General features: G+C 35.4%; 1 protein-coding gene and 1 pseudogene across 5 annotated transcripts in view; one reads left to right on the top strand and one right to left on the bottom strand.

The window, feature by feature from the left end:
- LOC149539514 (cullin-3A-like) overlaps positions 1 to 18494 on the bottom strand; it is a 29179-nt gene extending 10685 nt beyond the window's left edge. For 2 of the 5 annotated variants that reach the window (XR_016356253.1, XM_089800747.1), the window contains exons 1-2: positions 18450 to 18494; positions 12003 to 12118 (exon numbers count right to left, since the gene is read on the bottom strand). The gene's annotated coding sequence lies outside the window, so the exon portion shown is untranslated. Of the gene's footprint in view, positions 1 to 12002; positions 12119 to 16641; positions 16704 to 18449 lie in introns of all 5 variants that reach the window. The other 3 variants (XR_016356251.1, XM_089800746.1, XR_016356252.1) reach the window with 2 other exon arrangements.
- On the top strand, positions 7892 to 8467 carry LOC149539515 (secreted RxLR effector protein 161 pseudogene; annotated as a pseudogene).
- Positions 18495 to 19138: the final 644 nt, after the last annotated feature.

Raw genomic sequence — 19138 nt, 5'->3', positions numbered from 1 at the left:
GGATGTTATTGTTATGCATGCTATATTTTTATAGTAGTTTATTTCACAAGCAATTGGCACATATAGGAAAAAGCGAGTTAAGAAATTGCATGAAAAGTTAAATGCTATATGGACAGAGTTGTTTTATGAGATTGATTAAAATGTTTGAAGTTAGTGAAAGTTGAATTGCTACATCTGGACCCTAAGGATTATTCTGAATCATTATAACAGCACCTGCTTTGTAAACCTTGAATTAAGTTGTGTTTGTCAAGACAAAAGATTTTTTGAAAAACAAGTCCTTAGGTGTAGAAGTTAAGAATTAAATTGGCAATCTCTTAAGTTATATTGGTCAAAATCTTTAACTGGTCTAAAAATATACAGTTATCTAAAGTAGAGTCCTCTATCCATTGTAGGAATCAGCCAAGATGGATTCTCCCTCCATAGGTTCTCAAACTAAAATATGACAGTGATTCTTGTGGTAATCTAAGAGTCCTAGGAACTAGATGAATGACTGGGTATTCCTCTAGTTCCTTGGTTCAATTTGCCTCATAAAAGCTAGAACAACAATGATGCTAAAGCACAAGATTGGGTTCCAAGCATATTGAAGGCACCTTGTCTACACCATTTGATTGTTCATTTAGGTGACCTTCAACAAGTTTTGAAGGAGCTCCTTATATTGTAAAATTTTTTGCGCATACAGCTCCTATTATATAAAAAAAAAAAAATTGAGATCCTAACACTGTCATTCAATCAACATCAAGATTTTGAGCCCAAGGAATGGCTTAAAAGTTTATCACATCGAACAACTCAATCAAGTCTCAAACTCAACACCTGTACAATCTCATTGAAGAATTTTTATATCAAGCATTGAGGTTTACTTGTTTAATGATTAATCACCAATTCAATGTCACCAAAAACTTGTCGAAACTTAATGCCCCATTTTTCGGACAACTAAAGGCAATGAGTTCATATCTTGTACACTAGTACATAGTTCATGCAATTAAATTGCAACCTATAAGACTACAAAACTTATCTCTCTTTGAATAGACCAAACAAACATACCTCGACAACTCCAATCCTGCCCTTTCCACCATAGAAAAATAGCAGCCAAATTCCAAAAAGGCCTTCTTGTTTCATAACCATAAGGATGGCAAAAACGAAATCAAGGCTTGTGTATGACCCTATGCCTATTTCCTCAAAAGTGACAGGGATAACTCCCTGTCTAGCCCAATTTTTCATTGCCCAATGGTCTAATTAATCAACAAAGACAGTTGTACCATCTTCATTTATAGATGCCTCCAACGGAATTGCTCTTCATTTACCACAAAAGATCAGGTATACCCAAATGGAACTTACTAAACTGTAATTTTATGATGTATATTCAAAGGCTAACTGAGAATTTTCATCACAATTCCATACCGTGTCCTAAAGAATATATGGAAGTAGTATGATCCTCCTACCTTTGTAATAAAACCTCTCCAAAATCATACACAAAGTAGTAGGGAGCCCAAAATTTACCATCATGATTGGGAAGAAATAGAGAAAGAATGACAACTCTTTAAGAGCTCCAAATATGCCCACAGGGGTAAGCTCCAAAAAAATTAGTCCTTTATCAATGAGCTCATAAACTACGCCCAATGCATCTGTAGTCTTCTTTGGCATAATTGACATGCCAGACTTTAAATTATAATTATGAGTTGAGTTGTCTCTATATAGTGAAGTTTACATACAAGGGCTCGGGCCTCATCCTTAGTGATCAGAAGAATGTTAGTCTAGTTTTGAAGAATTCTTGGCATATCTTCACCTTGGTTTGTCTGCCAATCACCTTCTGTCCCTAAGTATTTGTTCGCAACCCCATTTATACCTGAAGTAACAAGACTTAAAAATGAGGCACATTTACTCTAGATTTCTCCAACTGATCAACTATTTTGAATGTGCTCAAAAACTGCATAGCTTGAGCAGCATGCAGCATCCACTAAACTGATTTCAACTGTACAATATATTGCCTATCGTGGAGGAATTTTTGGCTGCTTATAAACCTCAGGAATTTCAAATTTGGTTACAATAAATATTTTCTGTGTGGATGGAGCAGCGAGTAGAACATTGTATTGAGGGATCATTAATGTCTTTTCTCTATTAAAACTTACTGAATCACATTTGGCTAGTTCTTCCACTACTCTCTTCTTAGATCTTGTGAAGTAGTCTAATTGGACCTATGATCTTCTAGAGGTCAAGGCAAGTTCAATAAGGGCATACACTTCCATCATTGTCACAACTCACTAAAGCTTGGATTGGGGAAGACAAACTTGCTCCCCTGAACATTTTTTACATGTTAACAATTGGCATATTGACTGTAGCTTGTTTTTGCCTCACAAACTTTGTTGACCTTTGTATTTAGGGCAAGCAGTAGAGGCGTGAATTATTGAGCATTGATAAAACCATATGTTTGAGTTCCAATTGGTTATTTTGTGACTGAACGATATCCCTCATAGGTTAATATAAATCTACTGAAGAGAAACCTCTACAGGGGTCAACTAGTTCTGAGCCGCATTCAAATGCTTTCTGGATTGAATAGGGGATCTTGATGGTACCCTTGGTTTGGAAAAACTACCATAAAATTTTATTTTATTTGCCAATGAAACTACAATGTGAATTATGCAAAGAGCATGTCAAATCAGATAATCATTGTCACAAAATTCTGATATGAACTGCAATATTGAATTTGATTGGCATAATGTTCTGAGACAAAAAATCCACAGTTAAAAACACAGACTTGGCAATAACTTGTTAGGTCCAAAATATTAAAAATCGAGACTTGGTAATAATTTGGCAGTTTTATCAAACATTTTATATGCATAAACGTTTAAAAATATTCTTCAATAACACAAATCTTACTTAATTTGTTAAGCATATTATTGATTTAGATCACATATAATTCAAAGTTATAATTTAATAAATACCATAGACCAAAAAACAAGATCAACTCTAAATGTGTTATAATATATAATGCCACTTCCATTAACCATGTCATATGTAAAAGTTGTCTGAACTAAAAAGACTTTTGGCACGTTGAGCAACAATAACATATAAGTAGGCAACTCAAGAGTTAAATCTCAAAATTCCCCATCACCACCTTATTGTGATCAAAATTTCCATTTCACAGATTCCAATAACTAATGAAGATTTGAGAGTGGAGACCCAAATGAGGTTTAAGGGTAGTGCCTCTCATGGGGTCTGAAGACAACACACCCAACGAGATCAAGGGGAAGCACCCCTCGCAGCAGCAATTAAGACCTTTGAGACCTTTAACACCAATGAAAATTGTGTTTATTTATCTGTGAACAAGAAAAAATAGATTGTGTATTTGGACAAGTTTTTGGGTGAGTAACTTACCTGGCATTTTGACTCAGTAGTACTCACAAGTCGATTGATTTTTTGGTGAGTTTTTCAACTATGATATTCTCAATGTGAAGATCACTGTGTTTACAAGTTTCCTCAAGGACAAACTCTTCAAACTGAAACCTCAATTATAAATTTATATATTGTACAGATACATGTAAGTGCCTTGAAATTAATGAAGGAACAAGATTTACAAGTCTGAACAGAATTTGTAAGTACAACTGCAGGTCTACTGCCATCATATAGATACATGAAATCCAGCATGAAGTGCCTTAAAATGGGACGTAGAACTGAAGGTCTACTGCCATCATTTGCAGGTCTGGGCATAGGAACTCCTTTACACTCCTGTTGAGTCCGAAACAGATCCACCCAGTAATACCCACCAGCAACTGATGTTAAATATTTTAGCATTATATGAAATTCTGGAATTCTATGATTTAGAAATGGCAAATTTATATTAAATATGCACTAACATATTTTTGGAGAAACTTCGTATTTAACTTTATCCTCTAGGTGTCTTTCTACATCATTGTATTCTATTCGTCACTTGGTTTCTGGGTCCCGCATATTCTTATCTGGAATTATTCTTGTCTGCTGTGGTTAGCGACTGCCTAGAGGAAGGTCATTCTTGTTATCGCATATATACACGAGTCTTGTGTAACGGTTGTCAATGTGCAAGTTTATTATCCCATCACCGCTCACTTCAGGTACTTAATCATTCTCCAAGCGTTGCCATTATGGGTGGCAATATACAGATCATCTCCAATGTTATCTCACTGCATGTATCCTCATTATTCGTGATCGATAAGTTTCTCTTATACGCACGGCATCAGTGGAACTATGTTTTTTCTGCATACATGGCTCGTATCAGATTTATCTTATACGCACGGCATCAGTGGAACTATGTTTTTTCTGCATACATGGCTCGTATCAGATTTATGATCTGCATCTCAGCCAGGATAAAAGATGCTCTCAGCTTTGGTGATGAATCGATCAGATTAAGGTGTTCTGTAGCAACAGTCACATGTCTTGATCAGAGCTGCTCATTGGTGAATTGTTAATACCGTGTTCATAGAACTGTATCTCTGATTCTTAGAGCTGTATCTCTGAATTATAGAGCTGTGTCTCTGAAACATTGTAATTATTATTACTTCTTCAATATAAGGATTTATTTTGTGGAGCTGGTTGTTTCCCTCATTGCAGAGGGTTTTTCCCAAGATATATTGTTGTGTTTTGTTTATGATTTCTAGTCCTGTTTTGACATTATATTAGAGCTCGGTTTTTGATCTTTAAGGTTGGACTAGATTTCTTTTTTCAATCCTGCTTCCTCATTTCCACCATGGTGCCCGGTTTGAAGGTTGAAGATAGACTGGAAGGAGCATCTAATTTCATTTCTTAAAAAATTCAGAATCTTATTAGTTCTTGAAGAAAATGAACTTCTTTCATTTGTGGAATTTGAAATTCAAGAACCCACTGACCCTGCAGAAAAAGCAACTTGGAAGAAGAATACAATTCTGGCCGAGAGGATAATCATTGACTCCATGAAGGATCATTTAGTGCCCACCATCTCCAAGCTAAAATCTGCCAAGGAGATGTTTGATTCCTTGCATAGCGTGTATGAGATAAATAATACTAGCAGAACTCTAGCGCTTCATATGCAGCTTCTTCATATTAAGATGTGTAAAAGCAACTCCATTGTCTCTTTCTTCTTGAAGATTTCTGAGTTAAAGGATCAGTTAAGTAGCATTGGGGAGATTGTCAACGACAAAGAACTGGTCATGCTTGCAATGAATGGTCTCCCTCATTCTTGGGAATCATTCATTCCAGGCATCAGCAGCAGAAGTGATTTACCAACCTTTGAAAGGTTGAGAACTGATTGTATTCAAGAGGAATGTCAACTGGAGGCTAGAGGGAGTTCTCGTAACTGTCACAATGTGGAAGATCAAGTGTTTACTTCTCACACTTCAAGGAAAAGAGGAAGAAAGAAGTATTTCAAAAGGTTTGAAGATAAAATCCTTCCTCATCTTCTGATTTTAAAAGAAAAAAAGACTTCTCCAAGATTAAATGCTTTAGGTGTGAAAAACTTGGTCATTTTGCAAAGCATTGCACTGTGAAGCCCAATCTTCATAATGTGGTTGTGTTTGATACGAAAGATTCTTCTCCTTCAAAGTATTCTTGTGATCATTCAGAAGGTCTTGTACTTATATCAGCTTTGTCTAGTAATGTACAAGCTGATCGTAGTACTTGGTTGATATATAGTGGTGCTTTTTGTCACATCTCCGAGTTCAAACAACATATTTCAAATTTGATTGAAACAGATTCTCAATCACATTCTCATCTTCAAGTGATCATTGGTGATGATGCATCTTATTCTGTTAAAGGGGCAGGCAACACCTTCTTAAAATTAAAATCCGGTATTCTTCTTCATCTTAGTGATGTTTTATTTGTTCCTGGTATCAAGAGGAATTTAATTTCCATCTCAGCCTTAGAAGATAAAGGTTTCAATATTATTTTTTTCTACTAGAAGTGTGATTGCTTGGAAGAAAGATTCTGATTTCAGTTTTGCTCAAATTATTGGAGAGCATCATGGAAGTCTCTGTTAGCTAGGCAAGTTCAAGTTCTAAATCATGTTGCTTCTAATAATAATTTGTTATGGCATAAGAGATTTGGTCATCTCAACTTTAAATCTCTTTCATCCTTAGGGAAGTTTGTTGAAGGTCTCCCTCTTCTCAGCCACTCTCATGATGGTGTTTGCAAAGGTTGTTCCCTGGGAAAAATTTCAGAGAGCCCTTTTCATTCAAGTGAAAGTAGGGCTAAGCATATATTAGAGCTGATTCATTCAAATCTGTGTGGACCAATGTCATCAGCTTCCTTAAGTGGTTTTTGGTACTATGTCACCTTTATTGATGATTGCTCTTGCAAGACATGGATTTACTTCCTTAAATCCAAAGAGTCTAATGAAGTCCTATCCAAGTTTAAGGAATTTAAAGCCTTAGTCGAAAACCTTTCAGAAAAGAAAATTAAGACTCTTAGATCTGATAATGGAGGTGAATTTGTTTCAAGTTCTTTTCAATCCTTTTGTGTTGAAGCAGGAATCATGCAGGAGTTTTGTGTCCCTTACAATCCCTAGTAGAATGGGGTTGCTGAAAGGAAAAAAAGGACTATTGTTGAGGCTGCTAGCAACGATTCATGATCTGAATTTGCAAATTTTTCGTTGGGCAGAGGCCTGCAAGACAGCAGTCTATGTTCAAAATAGAAGTCCTCATCATGTCCTTAATAATATGACTCCAGAACAAGCAAGCTTAAGCTCTAAACCTGACGTAAGTCATCTAAAAGTTTTTAGTTCATCAGTTTATGTTCATATTCCCAAAGATAAAAGATCTAAATTAGATCCTTCAATTAAAGGGGGAATCTTTGTTGGTTATAGCGAATCTTCAAAAGCTTATAGAATCTACATTCCGGGGAAAAAATCAATAAAGCTAAGTAGAGATGTTTCTTTTAAAGAAAATTTTGATTGTTGCAAATCTATTAATTCTTCTATCGATATTGATTTGGTTGTTCCTTTTGTTCTTCAAAATCCTCCTCTTGCTGCTCCTACTTCCTCTCATTTCTCTCAGAGGGAGGATTCACCTCCGGTTTGTCCTCCTCCTAAGATTCAAGATTTTTCAGAAGCTGGTCCTAGTGTTCACATGAATGAAAAGAAGAGACCCTTGTGGGCAAGGAATATTATGCAAGAAGCTGAAAATTACTCAGCTCCTAAGGGAACTTTTCGAGAAAGTAAAAGACCTCAAACATTTGATAATTATTCTGCTTTAATGTGTAATCTCATTGACGCTGAACCCTCTTGTTTTGAATCAGCTATAGGTCAGCAAGTTTGGAAAGATTCCATGCTAGAAGAATATAGTCAATTCTTAAAAATGAAGTATGGGAGATTGTCCCTCGTCCTAAAGATAAATCAATCATCTCCTCTAGGTGGTTATTCAAGACAAAACATGTTGTTGATGGGAGTGTGGACAAATTCAAAGCTAGATTTGTAGCCAGAGGTTTTGGTCAAAAGGAAGGTATAGAATATGATGAAATTTTTGCTCCTATAGCAAGATACACCTCCATTAGAACCATTATTGCTATTGCTACAATTAAAAAGTGGAAGATTCATCATATGGATGTCAAAACAGCCTTTCTCAATGGTTTTATTGATGAAGAGGTTTATGTAGAGCAGCCTAATGGATTCATTATTCATAACAAAGAATCTCACGTATGCAAACTAAAAAACGCATTGTATGGTCTTAAATAAGCACCTCGATCTTCATACGAGCGCATTGACAGCTACCTCTTGAGTCTGGGTTAGACAAAAAAATGAAGCTGATCCAAATATTTATCTCAAAAGGTTTAGTGATCTCACGTTAATCCTTGTTCTTTATGTTGAAAATCTATTTATTAGAAATGATGATGAACTAATTGTCAAATGCAAAAAAGATTTGACTTTGAATTTGAGATGAAAGATCTTGGTTAAATGCACTACTTCCTTGGTTTAGAGATTTGGCAAAAATCTAATGAGATCATTATCAGTGAAGGTAAATATGCTCTAGACATCCTTACGAGGTTTGGTATGCTTGATTACAAGCCAAATGTGACTCCCATGGAATCTAATTTGAAGAAACTTCAAGTAGTTTCAGCTGAATCAGAATTAATTGATTGTACCCCTTACAGTCAGCTTATTGGTTCTCTCATGTATCTCATCAATACAAGGCCTGATATTTGCTTTGCTGTTAATACCTTGAGTCAGTTTATGAGTGAGCCAAGAAAATCTCATTTCATTGCAGCTAAACATATTTTGACATATGTCAGAGGGACCCTACAATATGAATTGAGTTTCTCTTGTTCTAATGATCTGCAACTTTATGGATTCTCAGACTCTAATTGGGCTGGTTGTATTGTGGACAGAAAGAATACATCAGGTTCTTGTTTCAGCCTTGGTTCAGCCATGATTGTTTGGTGCAGCAGGAAGCAAAAATGTGTAGCTCAAAGTACTGCTGAAGTTGAATATGTGGCAGACTGCTCAGCAGCTCGAGAAGTTGTTTGGCTTTGAAATCTTCTAAGTGGATTACTTGGAAAATCCTCTGAATCTACTACAATCTTCTATGATAACCAAAGCTGCATAAAGATTTCTATAAATCCAGTTTTCCATGACAAGTCAAAACATATAGAAATGAAGTATCATTATTTAATGGACATGGTACTTCGAAAGGCTGTGGAGCTGAAGTATATCAGCACTGATGATCAGACTCTTGATATTCTTACCAAGCCCCTTTCAAAGGTGAAATTTCATTATTTTAGGGATAAGCTAGGTATGGTAAATCTTAAGACTTAAATGGAACAAAGTCTGGTTTTGTAGATTTATCTATTACCATTTTTGGTGTGTGAACTTATAATTGTTGTAAGATCAGCTATGACAACTCTTTCACTATACGATAGTGAATATCATGTTGAGAGAGTCCATTATGTTATCATGTTGAGAAATTCCGTGATGAGAGTTGGATGTCATGTTGAGAGGTTCCATGACCATTCACGTTGAGAGAGTCCGTGAGTAAAGGCATAGCTGTGAGTTTTACAAATTTTTCATGTTGAGCAATTCCATGATTATTAGTTATGAATAAATTTTCATGTTGAGCTATTCCATGATTATAAATAATTGTGTTACTATGTTACGCATATGAATCTAAATTTCATATTCGCTAAGAGGGAGTGTTAAATAGTTTAGCATTATATGATATTCTGGAATTCTATGATTTAGAAATGGCAAATTTATATTAAATATGCACTAACATATTTTTGGAGAATCTTTGTATTTAACTTTATCCTCCAGGTGTCTTTCTACATCATCGTATTCTATTCCTCACTTGGTTTCTGGGTCCTGCATATTCTTATCTGGAATTATTCTTGTCTGCTGCAGTTACCGACTGCCTAGAGGAAGATTATTCTTGTTATCGCATATATACCCGAATCTTGTGTAACGGATGTCAAAGCGCAAGTTTATTATCCCGTCACCACTCGCTTCAGGTACTTAATCATTCTCCAAGCGTTGACGTTATGGGCGGCAATATACAGATCATCTGCAACGTTATCTCACTGCATGTATCCTCCTTATTCGCAATTGATAAGTTTCTCTTATATGCACAGATCAGTGGAACTATGTTTTTTCTGCATTCACGGCTCATATCAGATTTATGATCTGCATCTCAGCCAGGATAAAAGATGCTCTCGGCTTTGGTGATGAATCGATCAGATTAAGGTGTTCTGTAGCAACAGTCACATGTCTTGAGCAGAGGTGCTCATTGGTGAATTGTTAATCTTGTGTTCATAGAACTGTATCTCTGATTCTTAGAGTTGTATCTCTAAATTATAGAGATTCGATCAGATTAAGGTGTTCCGTAGCAACAGTCACATGTCTTGATCAAAGGTGCTCATTGGTGAATTGTTAATCTTGTGTTCATAGAACTGTATCTCTGATTCTTAGAGCTGTATCTCTGAATTATAAAGCTATGTCTCTAAAGCATTGTAATTATTATTACTTCTTCAATATAAGGATTTATTTGGTGGGGCTGGGTTGTTTCCCTCATTGCAGAGGGTTTTTCCCAGGATATATTGTTGTATTTTGTTTATGATTTCTAGTCCTGTTTTGACAACTGACTCTTCCAAAACTTTGTGGCAACTTCAAAAGGTGGGGAGTTAACCTTTTTTAGGTCTGTTAACAGAGATCTGTGTTGCAGGTGTGCTGTCCTATTAAACATTTTATATGTTTTTTTGTAACATGTTGGATTTTCTTTAAAACCCTTCTTGCATTACATAGAAGTTAGAACACCTCCAGAAAGCATCAAATTGCTTCAGTCACTCTCACTGTCAATTTTGAAATGGCAAGAGACAAGAATCTATGAAACATATGACAAACTGGCCCAACAATGGGTTGACTCAGAGATGAAAGGTAGCCAGCACAGAAGACTCCACAACTCCCCCTAAGCACCATTGTCTGGCAAATAAAGGTCTGGGACCACCAAAGACAAGCAAAAGTCCTAAAAACCTAGGCACTTCAGTCTTGGGGTGCTCAGGGACATGGTACAGCCCGCTTTGAAAAAACCATTCATCTAGAAACAACACCTCAATTTGACAAGAATCAATGGAAATTCACCTTGTAAAGGTTTTATATTGTTTCCTTCCCTTTACCTCACTTCAACAAAGGAAATTGAATGGAACAACCCAACTTGGGCACCATCGATTCCCAAACTACATGACCAGCAGTAAACCCTTGACAACACACATCAAACACAATCAACATCTCGGCAAAACCAAACCAAATGGACCTCCAAAGTTTGCAATCAAAACACATTCAATTGTTTATTTTCCTTTGCCTCACTTCAAGAAGCAAAATTGGATGGAACATCATGAGTAACAGTAACCCCTTGACTGCACACTTCAAACATAATCAACATCTCAGTAAAATCAAACCACATAGACTTTGAAAGTTTGCAATCAAAACACATCAAAGATTTTCGTTTATCCTGAAATTCCAAATTGGCAAATTCCATAGCTCCATTGAAATCAAAGTAATTCCCACATGTCATCACCTAACCAGCTAAGATGGATCTTTCGCAGTTGAAACTAGTGAATATTGATAAAAAAATCTATTATCTGACCTACAATTCCTTGAAGAGGTCATTGGTCGCTTCGACAACATCTCAATAAGTGTACAACTCTCAATATTACAAATGAGAGCCTAAATCCTCCTTTCATAGAGTTGAGAGGGAAAATGGAGGAATTTTAGTTTCAAACCAATTTATTTCCGTCAAAAAAGAACATTTAGCAATTTAAAAATAAATTATGCCCAAGTCTCTCTTTCCCTTGGCATCCATTAGGGGGACAATACAAAACTTCATTAAATTAATACACTAAATTAAATATTATAATGAAATTTTATACTTTGGTGCAATAGTTTAAAATATCCAAATCACTATGGAAAAACTGTCACCAACACACAAAAAAATAAAATTGACCATGCCGAGAAGAAACTGATGCTAAAGAAAGATGTTGGGTGCCAAACCAAACACTCACCACAAAATATCCATATTATCCGAGAAATGTAGTACCTAGATCGCCAGAAATGCTACAACGAGCATGACAGCAATCCTAAAAGGCAATTGAAATTCAAATTGTCATCTTATGCTTAGGAAACCCAAAACTCATCTCTCCAAGAACATTGACATTTTGCAAACTCGCCAGAAACTTATGGAAACCACTAGAAACCAGCCAACACCCAAAAAACAATATGGTGTCAAAATAGGAGCATTACAGCCTTCCCTCCCCAAGAGTGCTTATACCCGAGCAATGCCAGCACATATCTAGATTGATCACAAATAAAGCTCTATGTAATTCCAAGATCCTAAATCAGTCTGGGAGGTTAGTAGCTCTTGCTCAAAGCATTGTATTGCTGGGCACCTACAGAAGTAACCTGCTGAAGTCCTCCCATCAGAAAAAAAACCAAACTCTGCAAAAACTCAGTCAATTCTTTGAAAATTGCTCTCCATAATCACAAAATTGTGGCAAAATAGGAGTAAATTTGAGAAAGTTACCATTAACTTCCTCATTTTTTGTTTTTTGCACCCCACATAATGGCTATGACGGTAAAGAAATCTGATGTCCCAACCATAACTGCAAATTGATAGTGAGAATTACAATTGCTTGATCCCTAACAAACCATCAAATGCTAAACCTGGTTAGTAAAACTAGTCATTCTCTTCATCTTAACCCCTATATCAAATTTGTTTAGAGAACGAATACTCTAAAATTGCATAAATCTACAGCTGTTCAAGTTTGAAATCATCAACATACAGTCTGATCTTTCAAAATTCATTACCCAGAAAGAAGAATTCCTGCCAAAAAAAAACCTAATTATCCCCTTGGCTAGAAAAAACCTTTTTTGGGTCACCAACTCTGGAGAATTCCAACTTTTACTAATTTTTTTACCTCCAATCGACTTGCCCTTTTATTGCTTCTGTGTATTTTGATTACCCTTCCAAGTTATAAGAAGAATTTGTTAATTGTACTTCAAATAGCAGGACCTTAAAGACAATTTGCAACCAAATTACAAGCAAAACTCAAGGCAATGAAGGACACTATACTTTGGCAATGTCATTTTTGTCAACTTGAATCTCAAGATAAAATTACAAAAATTAATGCACACCTCCAAGTCTAAGACAAAGATGTAGAGATATGTTAGGAATTGTTACTTGAACAAAGAGTTAAAAATAAAGAGATTGTAGGGATCTGATGGAGACCAGATACCTGTACCTTATACTCTACAACTAGCAGGTTCCTACTAGTACCAGTACTAAGACTTTCCAAGGGCCACAACTTCATACTTTTTTATGAAGTGTAAGGGCAACAGAGCCCAAAGGGAGATGGAGACATAGTAGTAGTGACAACATAAACATAATTGCAAAGTGTAAGGACAACAAACAGGTTCCTACTAGTACCAGTACTAAGACTTTCCAAGGGCCACAACTTCATACTTTTTTATGAAGTGTAAGGGCAACAGTGCCCAAAGGTAAATGGAGACATAGTAGTAATGACAACATAAACATAATAGTAAAGTTATTCAGTGTGAAAAATAAGGATGAGGAAGATTCTTCCTTGCCAATGGCATTCCATTCCATGTAGCTCTTTCTCCTTATTATAAGTTGTGGCAAAAATAATAATAGCAACACCACTAAGAGAGATTAAATGAGCTCAACAATAAATGAGATTAAATAAGAGCAACATATTCTGATTTTAATATTCTACTGGGAAAAATGAAAGCCACCTAGGTCACTAATCAATGTAGGATAGTTATGGATGAGGGGAAAAATACCAAGCAGCATCATGCTCATCACCATAATGGTCACATGTATAGAGGACCCTTACTTCCTTGTAGTTGTTGACTACACCACAAGGATGTTGAATTTTAGTTTCAAATCATTATAGATGCTTCTGAGGATGTTAAGCAAGAGAAATTCCTGCAAGCGGTGACAAATGTAACATATGTTTGCCAAGTCAAAGGAAAATGGATTAAGGTGGCATACAAACATATTCGATGGAGTCCTTGCAGGTGTGTGCCATGAATATTGCGCTCATGGCATAAGAAAAACCAATTGACTCAAAGCAATAATTAATGATGCTAGAGATGTGTAGATATTCACATGACCAAAACCTTCTCCAAGGTGTTTTTGAAAATGTAGAGACTAAATATGCATAGTACTCCATCATCTTGAAGAGGATGCTTGATTTGCAAGAGGCATTGCAACTAATGGCCATGACAGGAGAGTGGAATTTGTCACTGATTCAAGTTAAAGCAAGAGAGGAGGGTAAAAAAGGTGATGAAAAAAAAAACTTTTGGATTGATGCAAGATACATTTTTCCATAGCTACTTTGATCTCCAAAGTCATTAGGTATGGGATGTTATGCACCTAGTTTAAGAGAGATGTATAAGTGTATAAGAAAACCATTGTACAATAGAAAATAAATAAACATATTGCAGTTCTACAAGGAACACATTCAACCAATCAATCACCACATATGTGAAAAGCTCACTACTCTCTTGCAAATGCCACCAATGCATTTGACTCTACGTGGTGCATGTGCAAAAGCCTATTAGAGTTACCCCTATGGGGTTCATTTAAGCTCTTCAAAAGGTCTATGGCACTACAAATTCCAACATCCTTCATACTAAGTGGATAAATTTACCTTTTGCGGGATTTTGCTAAGCTATACAGGGAAACTATGACTAGGGAGGATCTAATTCAACAATGGACTTACATGGGCCTAAGTCTCTAACTACACTAACCATTCATCTGCTATCCCAAGTTTCTAATTCATCTAATACTGAAAGGAACTGGTTTACTTAAAATTGTATCCATTCAATTTAGAAGAACAAGAGGGGAAAGAAACTTGAAGTTCTCAAAGATCGCAACATGCCTGCATACAAGGAGAATCCAATGGCCTCATGGCATACGGAGCTAAAAAAAACTAGTGTGGGCTGACAACCATGTGGCACAAACATGATTTATTGGTAAACCTAAAGGGCAAAAACACATGACAATGAAATCCTAATATAAAATGGCAATGCATCACGATTAAGTCATTTCAATCGCTCAAATGAAGCTAAACATATGAAACAATAATCAACAAACAACAAGATGAACACACTACAAATAATACAAAAGGCAGAAAATATTTCATACACGGTGTAGATTCTAGAAGTATCATAAATTTGAAAAAGCCAATCCTTATATTAGTGTTCAAAAATGATAAACGTCCACATACAAGAAAGGGGTTGAAGCCCTTGGCACATGAAGAGTCCAACTTCAGACATAACAAATAGAAAAAGAAAATGAGAAAAGTTTATAAACAAGGGTCAACAGAAAAAAGTAAGCACACAAAATTCCATCACAACCAATGTGCATGATTCTCTATTTATACAAAAGACATTGTAAAGAAGATTTGAAGGTATGACTATTTAAATTGTCTATCAATAGCACTAGATTCTTCACAAATACCAATACATTTAAGATCTCGCCCGAAAATATCCATGATTGTGTGCACAACCACCTAATTTCACTAAAGGAATTATGAAGTGTACTAGATTTCTGAAGAAGTGGCTGAGTTATTGACCATGCTAACAAGCATTTGCAAGCTTTGTATTTGTAGAGTGGGTGATCTTTCAATGCATTGGCAAATATTTGATCCTCAACCTTTGATCCTTACCAATCTCTATATTCAATTCTCCTTGGTGTGTGCTCCCTAAAATATCATGAGCTAATCAAAATAATTGCCTCACCGAATTCTCTTTCCTTCTATTTGTAGTTGTCTCAGCCTCTAAACAATCCTAGACTATTGATAATGGTGCATTGAATGGTCAGCAAAAGTTCTCATACATTTTCCCCTATATCTCCATTCAACTAACCAAAAGGTCCAAGGGATACCAAAATAAGCGCTAATAAAATGTCTTAATCTACCCTGAGCTTCTACCAACCACCTCAGTTACTGTACATTGCAAGCCAAACACTTAATCATCACAAGGCAAAACTAGGGAATAGCAATCACAAGTCGTACTTTTCTCCAAACTCCCCACAAATTGTAAGATCATCGCAATGGGTGAGTGATGTAAACTCTTGGAACCAAGAGGGAAAATGGACACATTGCTTTGTATGCCATTATATTTAAGAGATCCAACAACTAGCAATCAACGATACTACATCAAAGAGACTCTTCCAACTACACAAACTTGAAACATGAAGAGCTAATTAACAACTCCAATACAAGCAATTTTAGTAGAATAACACATAGTGTGAAAGCATGCATGCATATCTCCCAAAATGATTTAATATTTACCTCCCACATGTAGGCCACTTAACAAGAGCAGTCACACTAACACACACTAGCCCAATACAAGGTACAAGGTGCCAAAATAAGAGGAAGATAGCCCAAAGGGGTAACATGTCGGAAACTCATTGGGACCCTTAGGAAAGAAGTGCAAGTCAAGATTGTCTCTAGGGAACAAGCCAATTTTGTCACCCCCTTGTGAGGGAGGTTTCCTTCTCTCAAACAATCTTGAAGAGAGAAATCAAAATTCCTTAATACATTTTTCTTTTGCCTATAAATAGATGATTCAAATATTAAATCTTCCTCTAGATATTCACAAATGTCCAAAGAGTAAAAATTTATGATTAATTTATGAGAGAAATTGAATCAAATGAGTATATGATTGGCTGACTTTCATCTGACATATGAAAAAAGGTCAAATCCCGAGAATCTTGCAATCGTCATTGGAATGCACCAACCAAATGTTCTCAAAAATATTTAAATTCTGAAATAGACCTATTAATAAAATGTAAAACAAGGGGTTGGTGGCCTAGCTCAATTGGCAAGAACTCCTTGTGGTAAAGCACAAGGTCATGAAGTATAGTCCCCCCTACATGGTACTTGAAAACATGTCACACCAACATCACTGAGCACATTAAAAAGTTCAACTGTTGCACTATAGTTTATAGGAGGTGCTATACCTGATTCCTGCAGACTAAAAAATACCAACACAAGAAAAAGAGTTCGTAAATAAAATTGTGACAGTCTGATGTCCCTCGGAACCAAAGCATGAGAATCAAGAAATCCCAAAAATGACATAGGTGAAATGATGACAAGAATGCCCTCTGTTTAAATTTTAGACAGCATACTTACACATGAAACAAGGATAAAGCAGCATAGCCAAGGCACACATCCCCAACTAATTTAATATTCACCTGGCAGAAGTAGACGACCTAATCAGAGCAATCTTATTAACACATTTAGGATATAATATATATTAAAGGTAAAATATGAGAAACATAGCCTAAAGGCATACCACAAATCTTAATCATGGTACCTAAACTTGAGTAATGCTCCATCCGTGCATTAAAAGGGCCAATTTAATGATAAAAATGTTTAAAAAGCTAAAATTTCGGGCCATGATGCATAGAAGATCTAAATATTTAGCATGATCAAATCAATCGCATTAAGCCAATTGCCAAAGCCTAGTATTATTCCATGTCTCAGAACTGCAACCTCCACAGAAGAAACTCGAACCCAGGAACCATTAGAAATTAACAATATTTCCTTCTTCCTTTTACTTCTCACAATTTACAATCCAACGAAATGGAATAACAGACCATTCTACATTTCAACAATCCAAAGAAATGAAATGACAGACCATTCTACATTTCAACAATACTTTTGTTGTTACAACTATAATCCAAATTCCTTTACGTTCCACTTCTGCAGCAAGAAATCTAAACTCTATGCTAAAATTCTGACAGTTTTCTGGATTGCAATAAATTATTTAACTGAAAAAAACTTGTTTTTAGTTTTCACCGATGCACAGAAGAGTCTAAAATCCTAGATTCTAGACCAACTCCCACACTTTAGGGGTCACAAAAAAAATTAAATCTAAACCAAAAAAAGAAATTTTCTACATGGAGAATTCCAAAAGTATTCCATGCAAAAATCATTCCTGTTACATTACCCAACCAATATATCTCAATGCTAAGCCTATTTAATCAGGAATTTTGGGTTATTAAAAATTCTTAGGGTGATACAATCTATTTCCACCTTTAGAAGAACAAAACGAAATTAAAAAAAGACCAAATTATTCAAGTTCTGAGGGTTGGAAACGACTTTAAAGATTAAAACCGTTTTTTGCACGTCTGCGCCAATAAAGTCACAAGTCTGAACTATTTTTTCAGGGCCTTTAGATTTAGATAAGTCTTTTAGCTAAGACTCTGTATTTCCACCTCAACGCCAAATAATCAAAACTAGATTCCAAATCATATTACTTTACATTTTTGGTATTCCGGTCAATTGAACATGTTTTATCATCTTTTATACCAAAAAGATGGTTCTAAAACAAAATTTTCAGTGTTTTCGGGGTTACACTGATGTTTAAGAAGATCGATCCCAAACTTTATAAAAAAAAAAGGAAACAAAATTCAGTACAATATTATTTTTAAATTTTAGTGTTGGGCTATTTCTTAATTATCAGATCTTCTATTTTTCGCACCCGCACCATCATATCTTTATTTTAATCATTTAAAGTCGTGGTAAATTTTTTTTTAAAACAATTATTTCTACCCCTTTCCAAAAACGAAACAAATTTCACGCCAAAATTTCGCAAAGCAATTAGAGCTCCAATCCTTTTTAAAGTGAAAAATCCTTCATTTAACACATCCCCGACGTAAATTTTCCAGGGTTGGGTATTATAATACATTTTAATGCCAAAATCGTCTATTTTCCAACTTCACTCCAAGAAAAGATGAATTACAAACCAGACTTCGCAAGTTCTAATCAATTATCATGCCAAAGTCATTTTTTTAACATCTGCGGCAAAAAACAGTGGATTCTCAATAGATTTTTTTGGGTTTTCGCAGTTCTAACGAATCGAACCGTGGCAAATCGATTTAAAACAACTTATTTTATTTTATCTACAGAATAGTAGAGTTCTGATTTAAACATACCTCCTGTGCTGAAGCAAAAGTTCCCTGCTGCTACTGGCCGCGTATAATAACCTGAGGTTGAGGATAAATATATCTGCGTTTCAGATTGATTTGTTTTACAACTGTACGCCGTTTTATTTTGTAAATGATAGCTAATCTTTTCTTTAAAAATTAAACAATTCCTTCCTTCCTTTATAAAAAATTATAATGATATTCGATATGTTAAATGATAATAATAATATATAAAACTGTATTTCTTTGTGTGAAATCGTTGGGGTTGGTAATGGGCAACTCATTAACTAGAGGAAAATGTTTGTTATTGACACATTAAGTTAGAGAGTAATTTGGTTGGGGTATTGTGGAAGGGGCTTAGGGTTCGGTCCTCTGTGATCTATTTTTGTGGAGTGGGTGGTCTTATGAAGTCAAAAAAAAGTTTGCTATAGTATTAATTGGAATCTTCTCCTCAAATGTAGCAACCCCTACTTTTTAGGGTGTAGATTTGCATATTTAAGCGGGTGGAAAAGATGGGGGGCTAGAAATTGCTCCACCAGCTTAGGCTTTTCTTGTGTCATTTGTCAAACATATACCAATTTTTATTTTTTATCAATATATTTTTTAAACATAGTTATTTATTTAGTAAGTAAATTGAATATGTTAAAATAAAATAAAATCATGAGACCACCCACTTCCATAAATTATGGGGCTTAAAC

The sequence above is a fragment of the Cupressus sempervirens genome, chromosome 9 (assembly GCF_028749045.1).
Source record: "Cupressus sempervirens isolate cs-2001-9-10 chromosome 9, ASM2874904v1, whole genome shotgun sequence".
NCBI lineage: Eukaryota > Viridiplantae > Streptophyta > Pinopsida > Cupressales > Cupressaceae > Cupressus > Cupressus sempervirens.
Note: the sequence above shows the minus strand (reverse complement) of the source record. Positions and strands in the feature narration are given on the sequence as shown.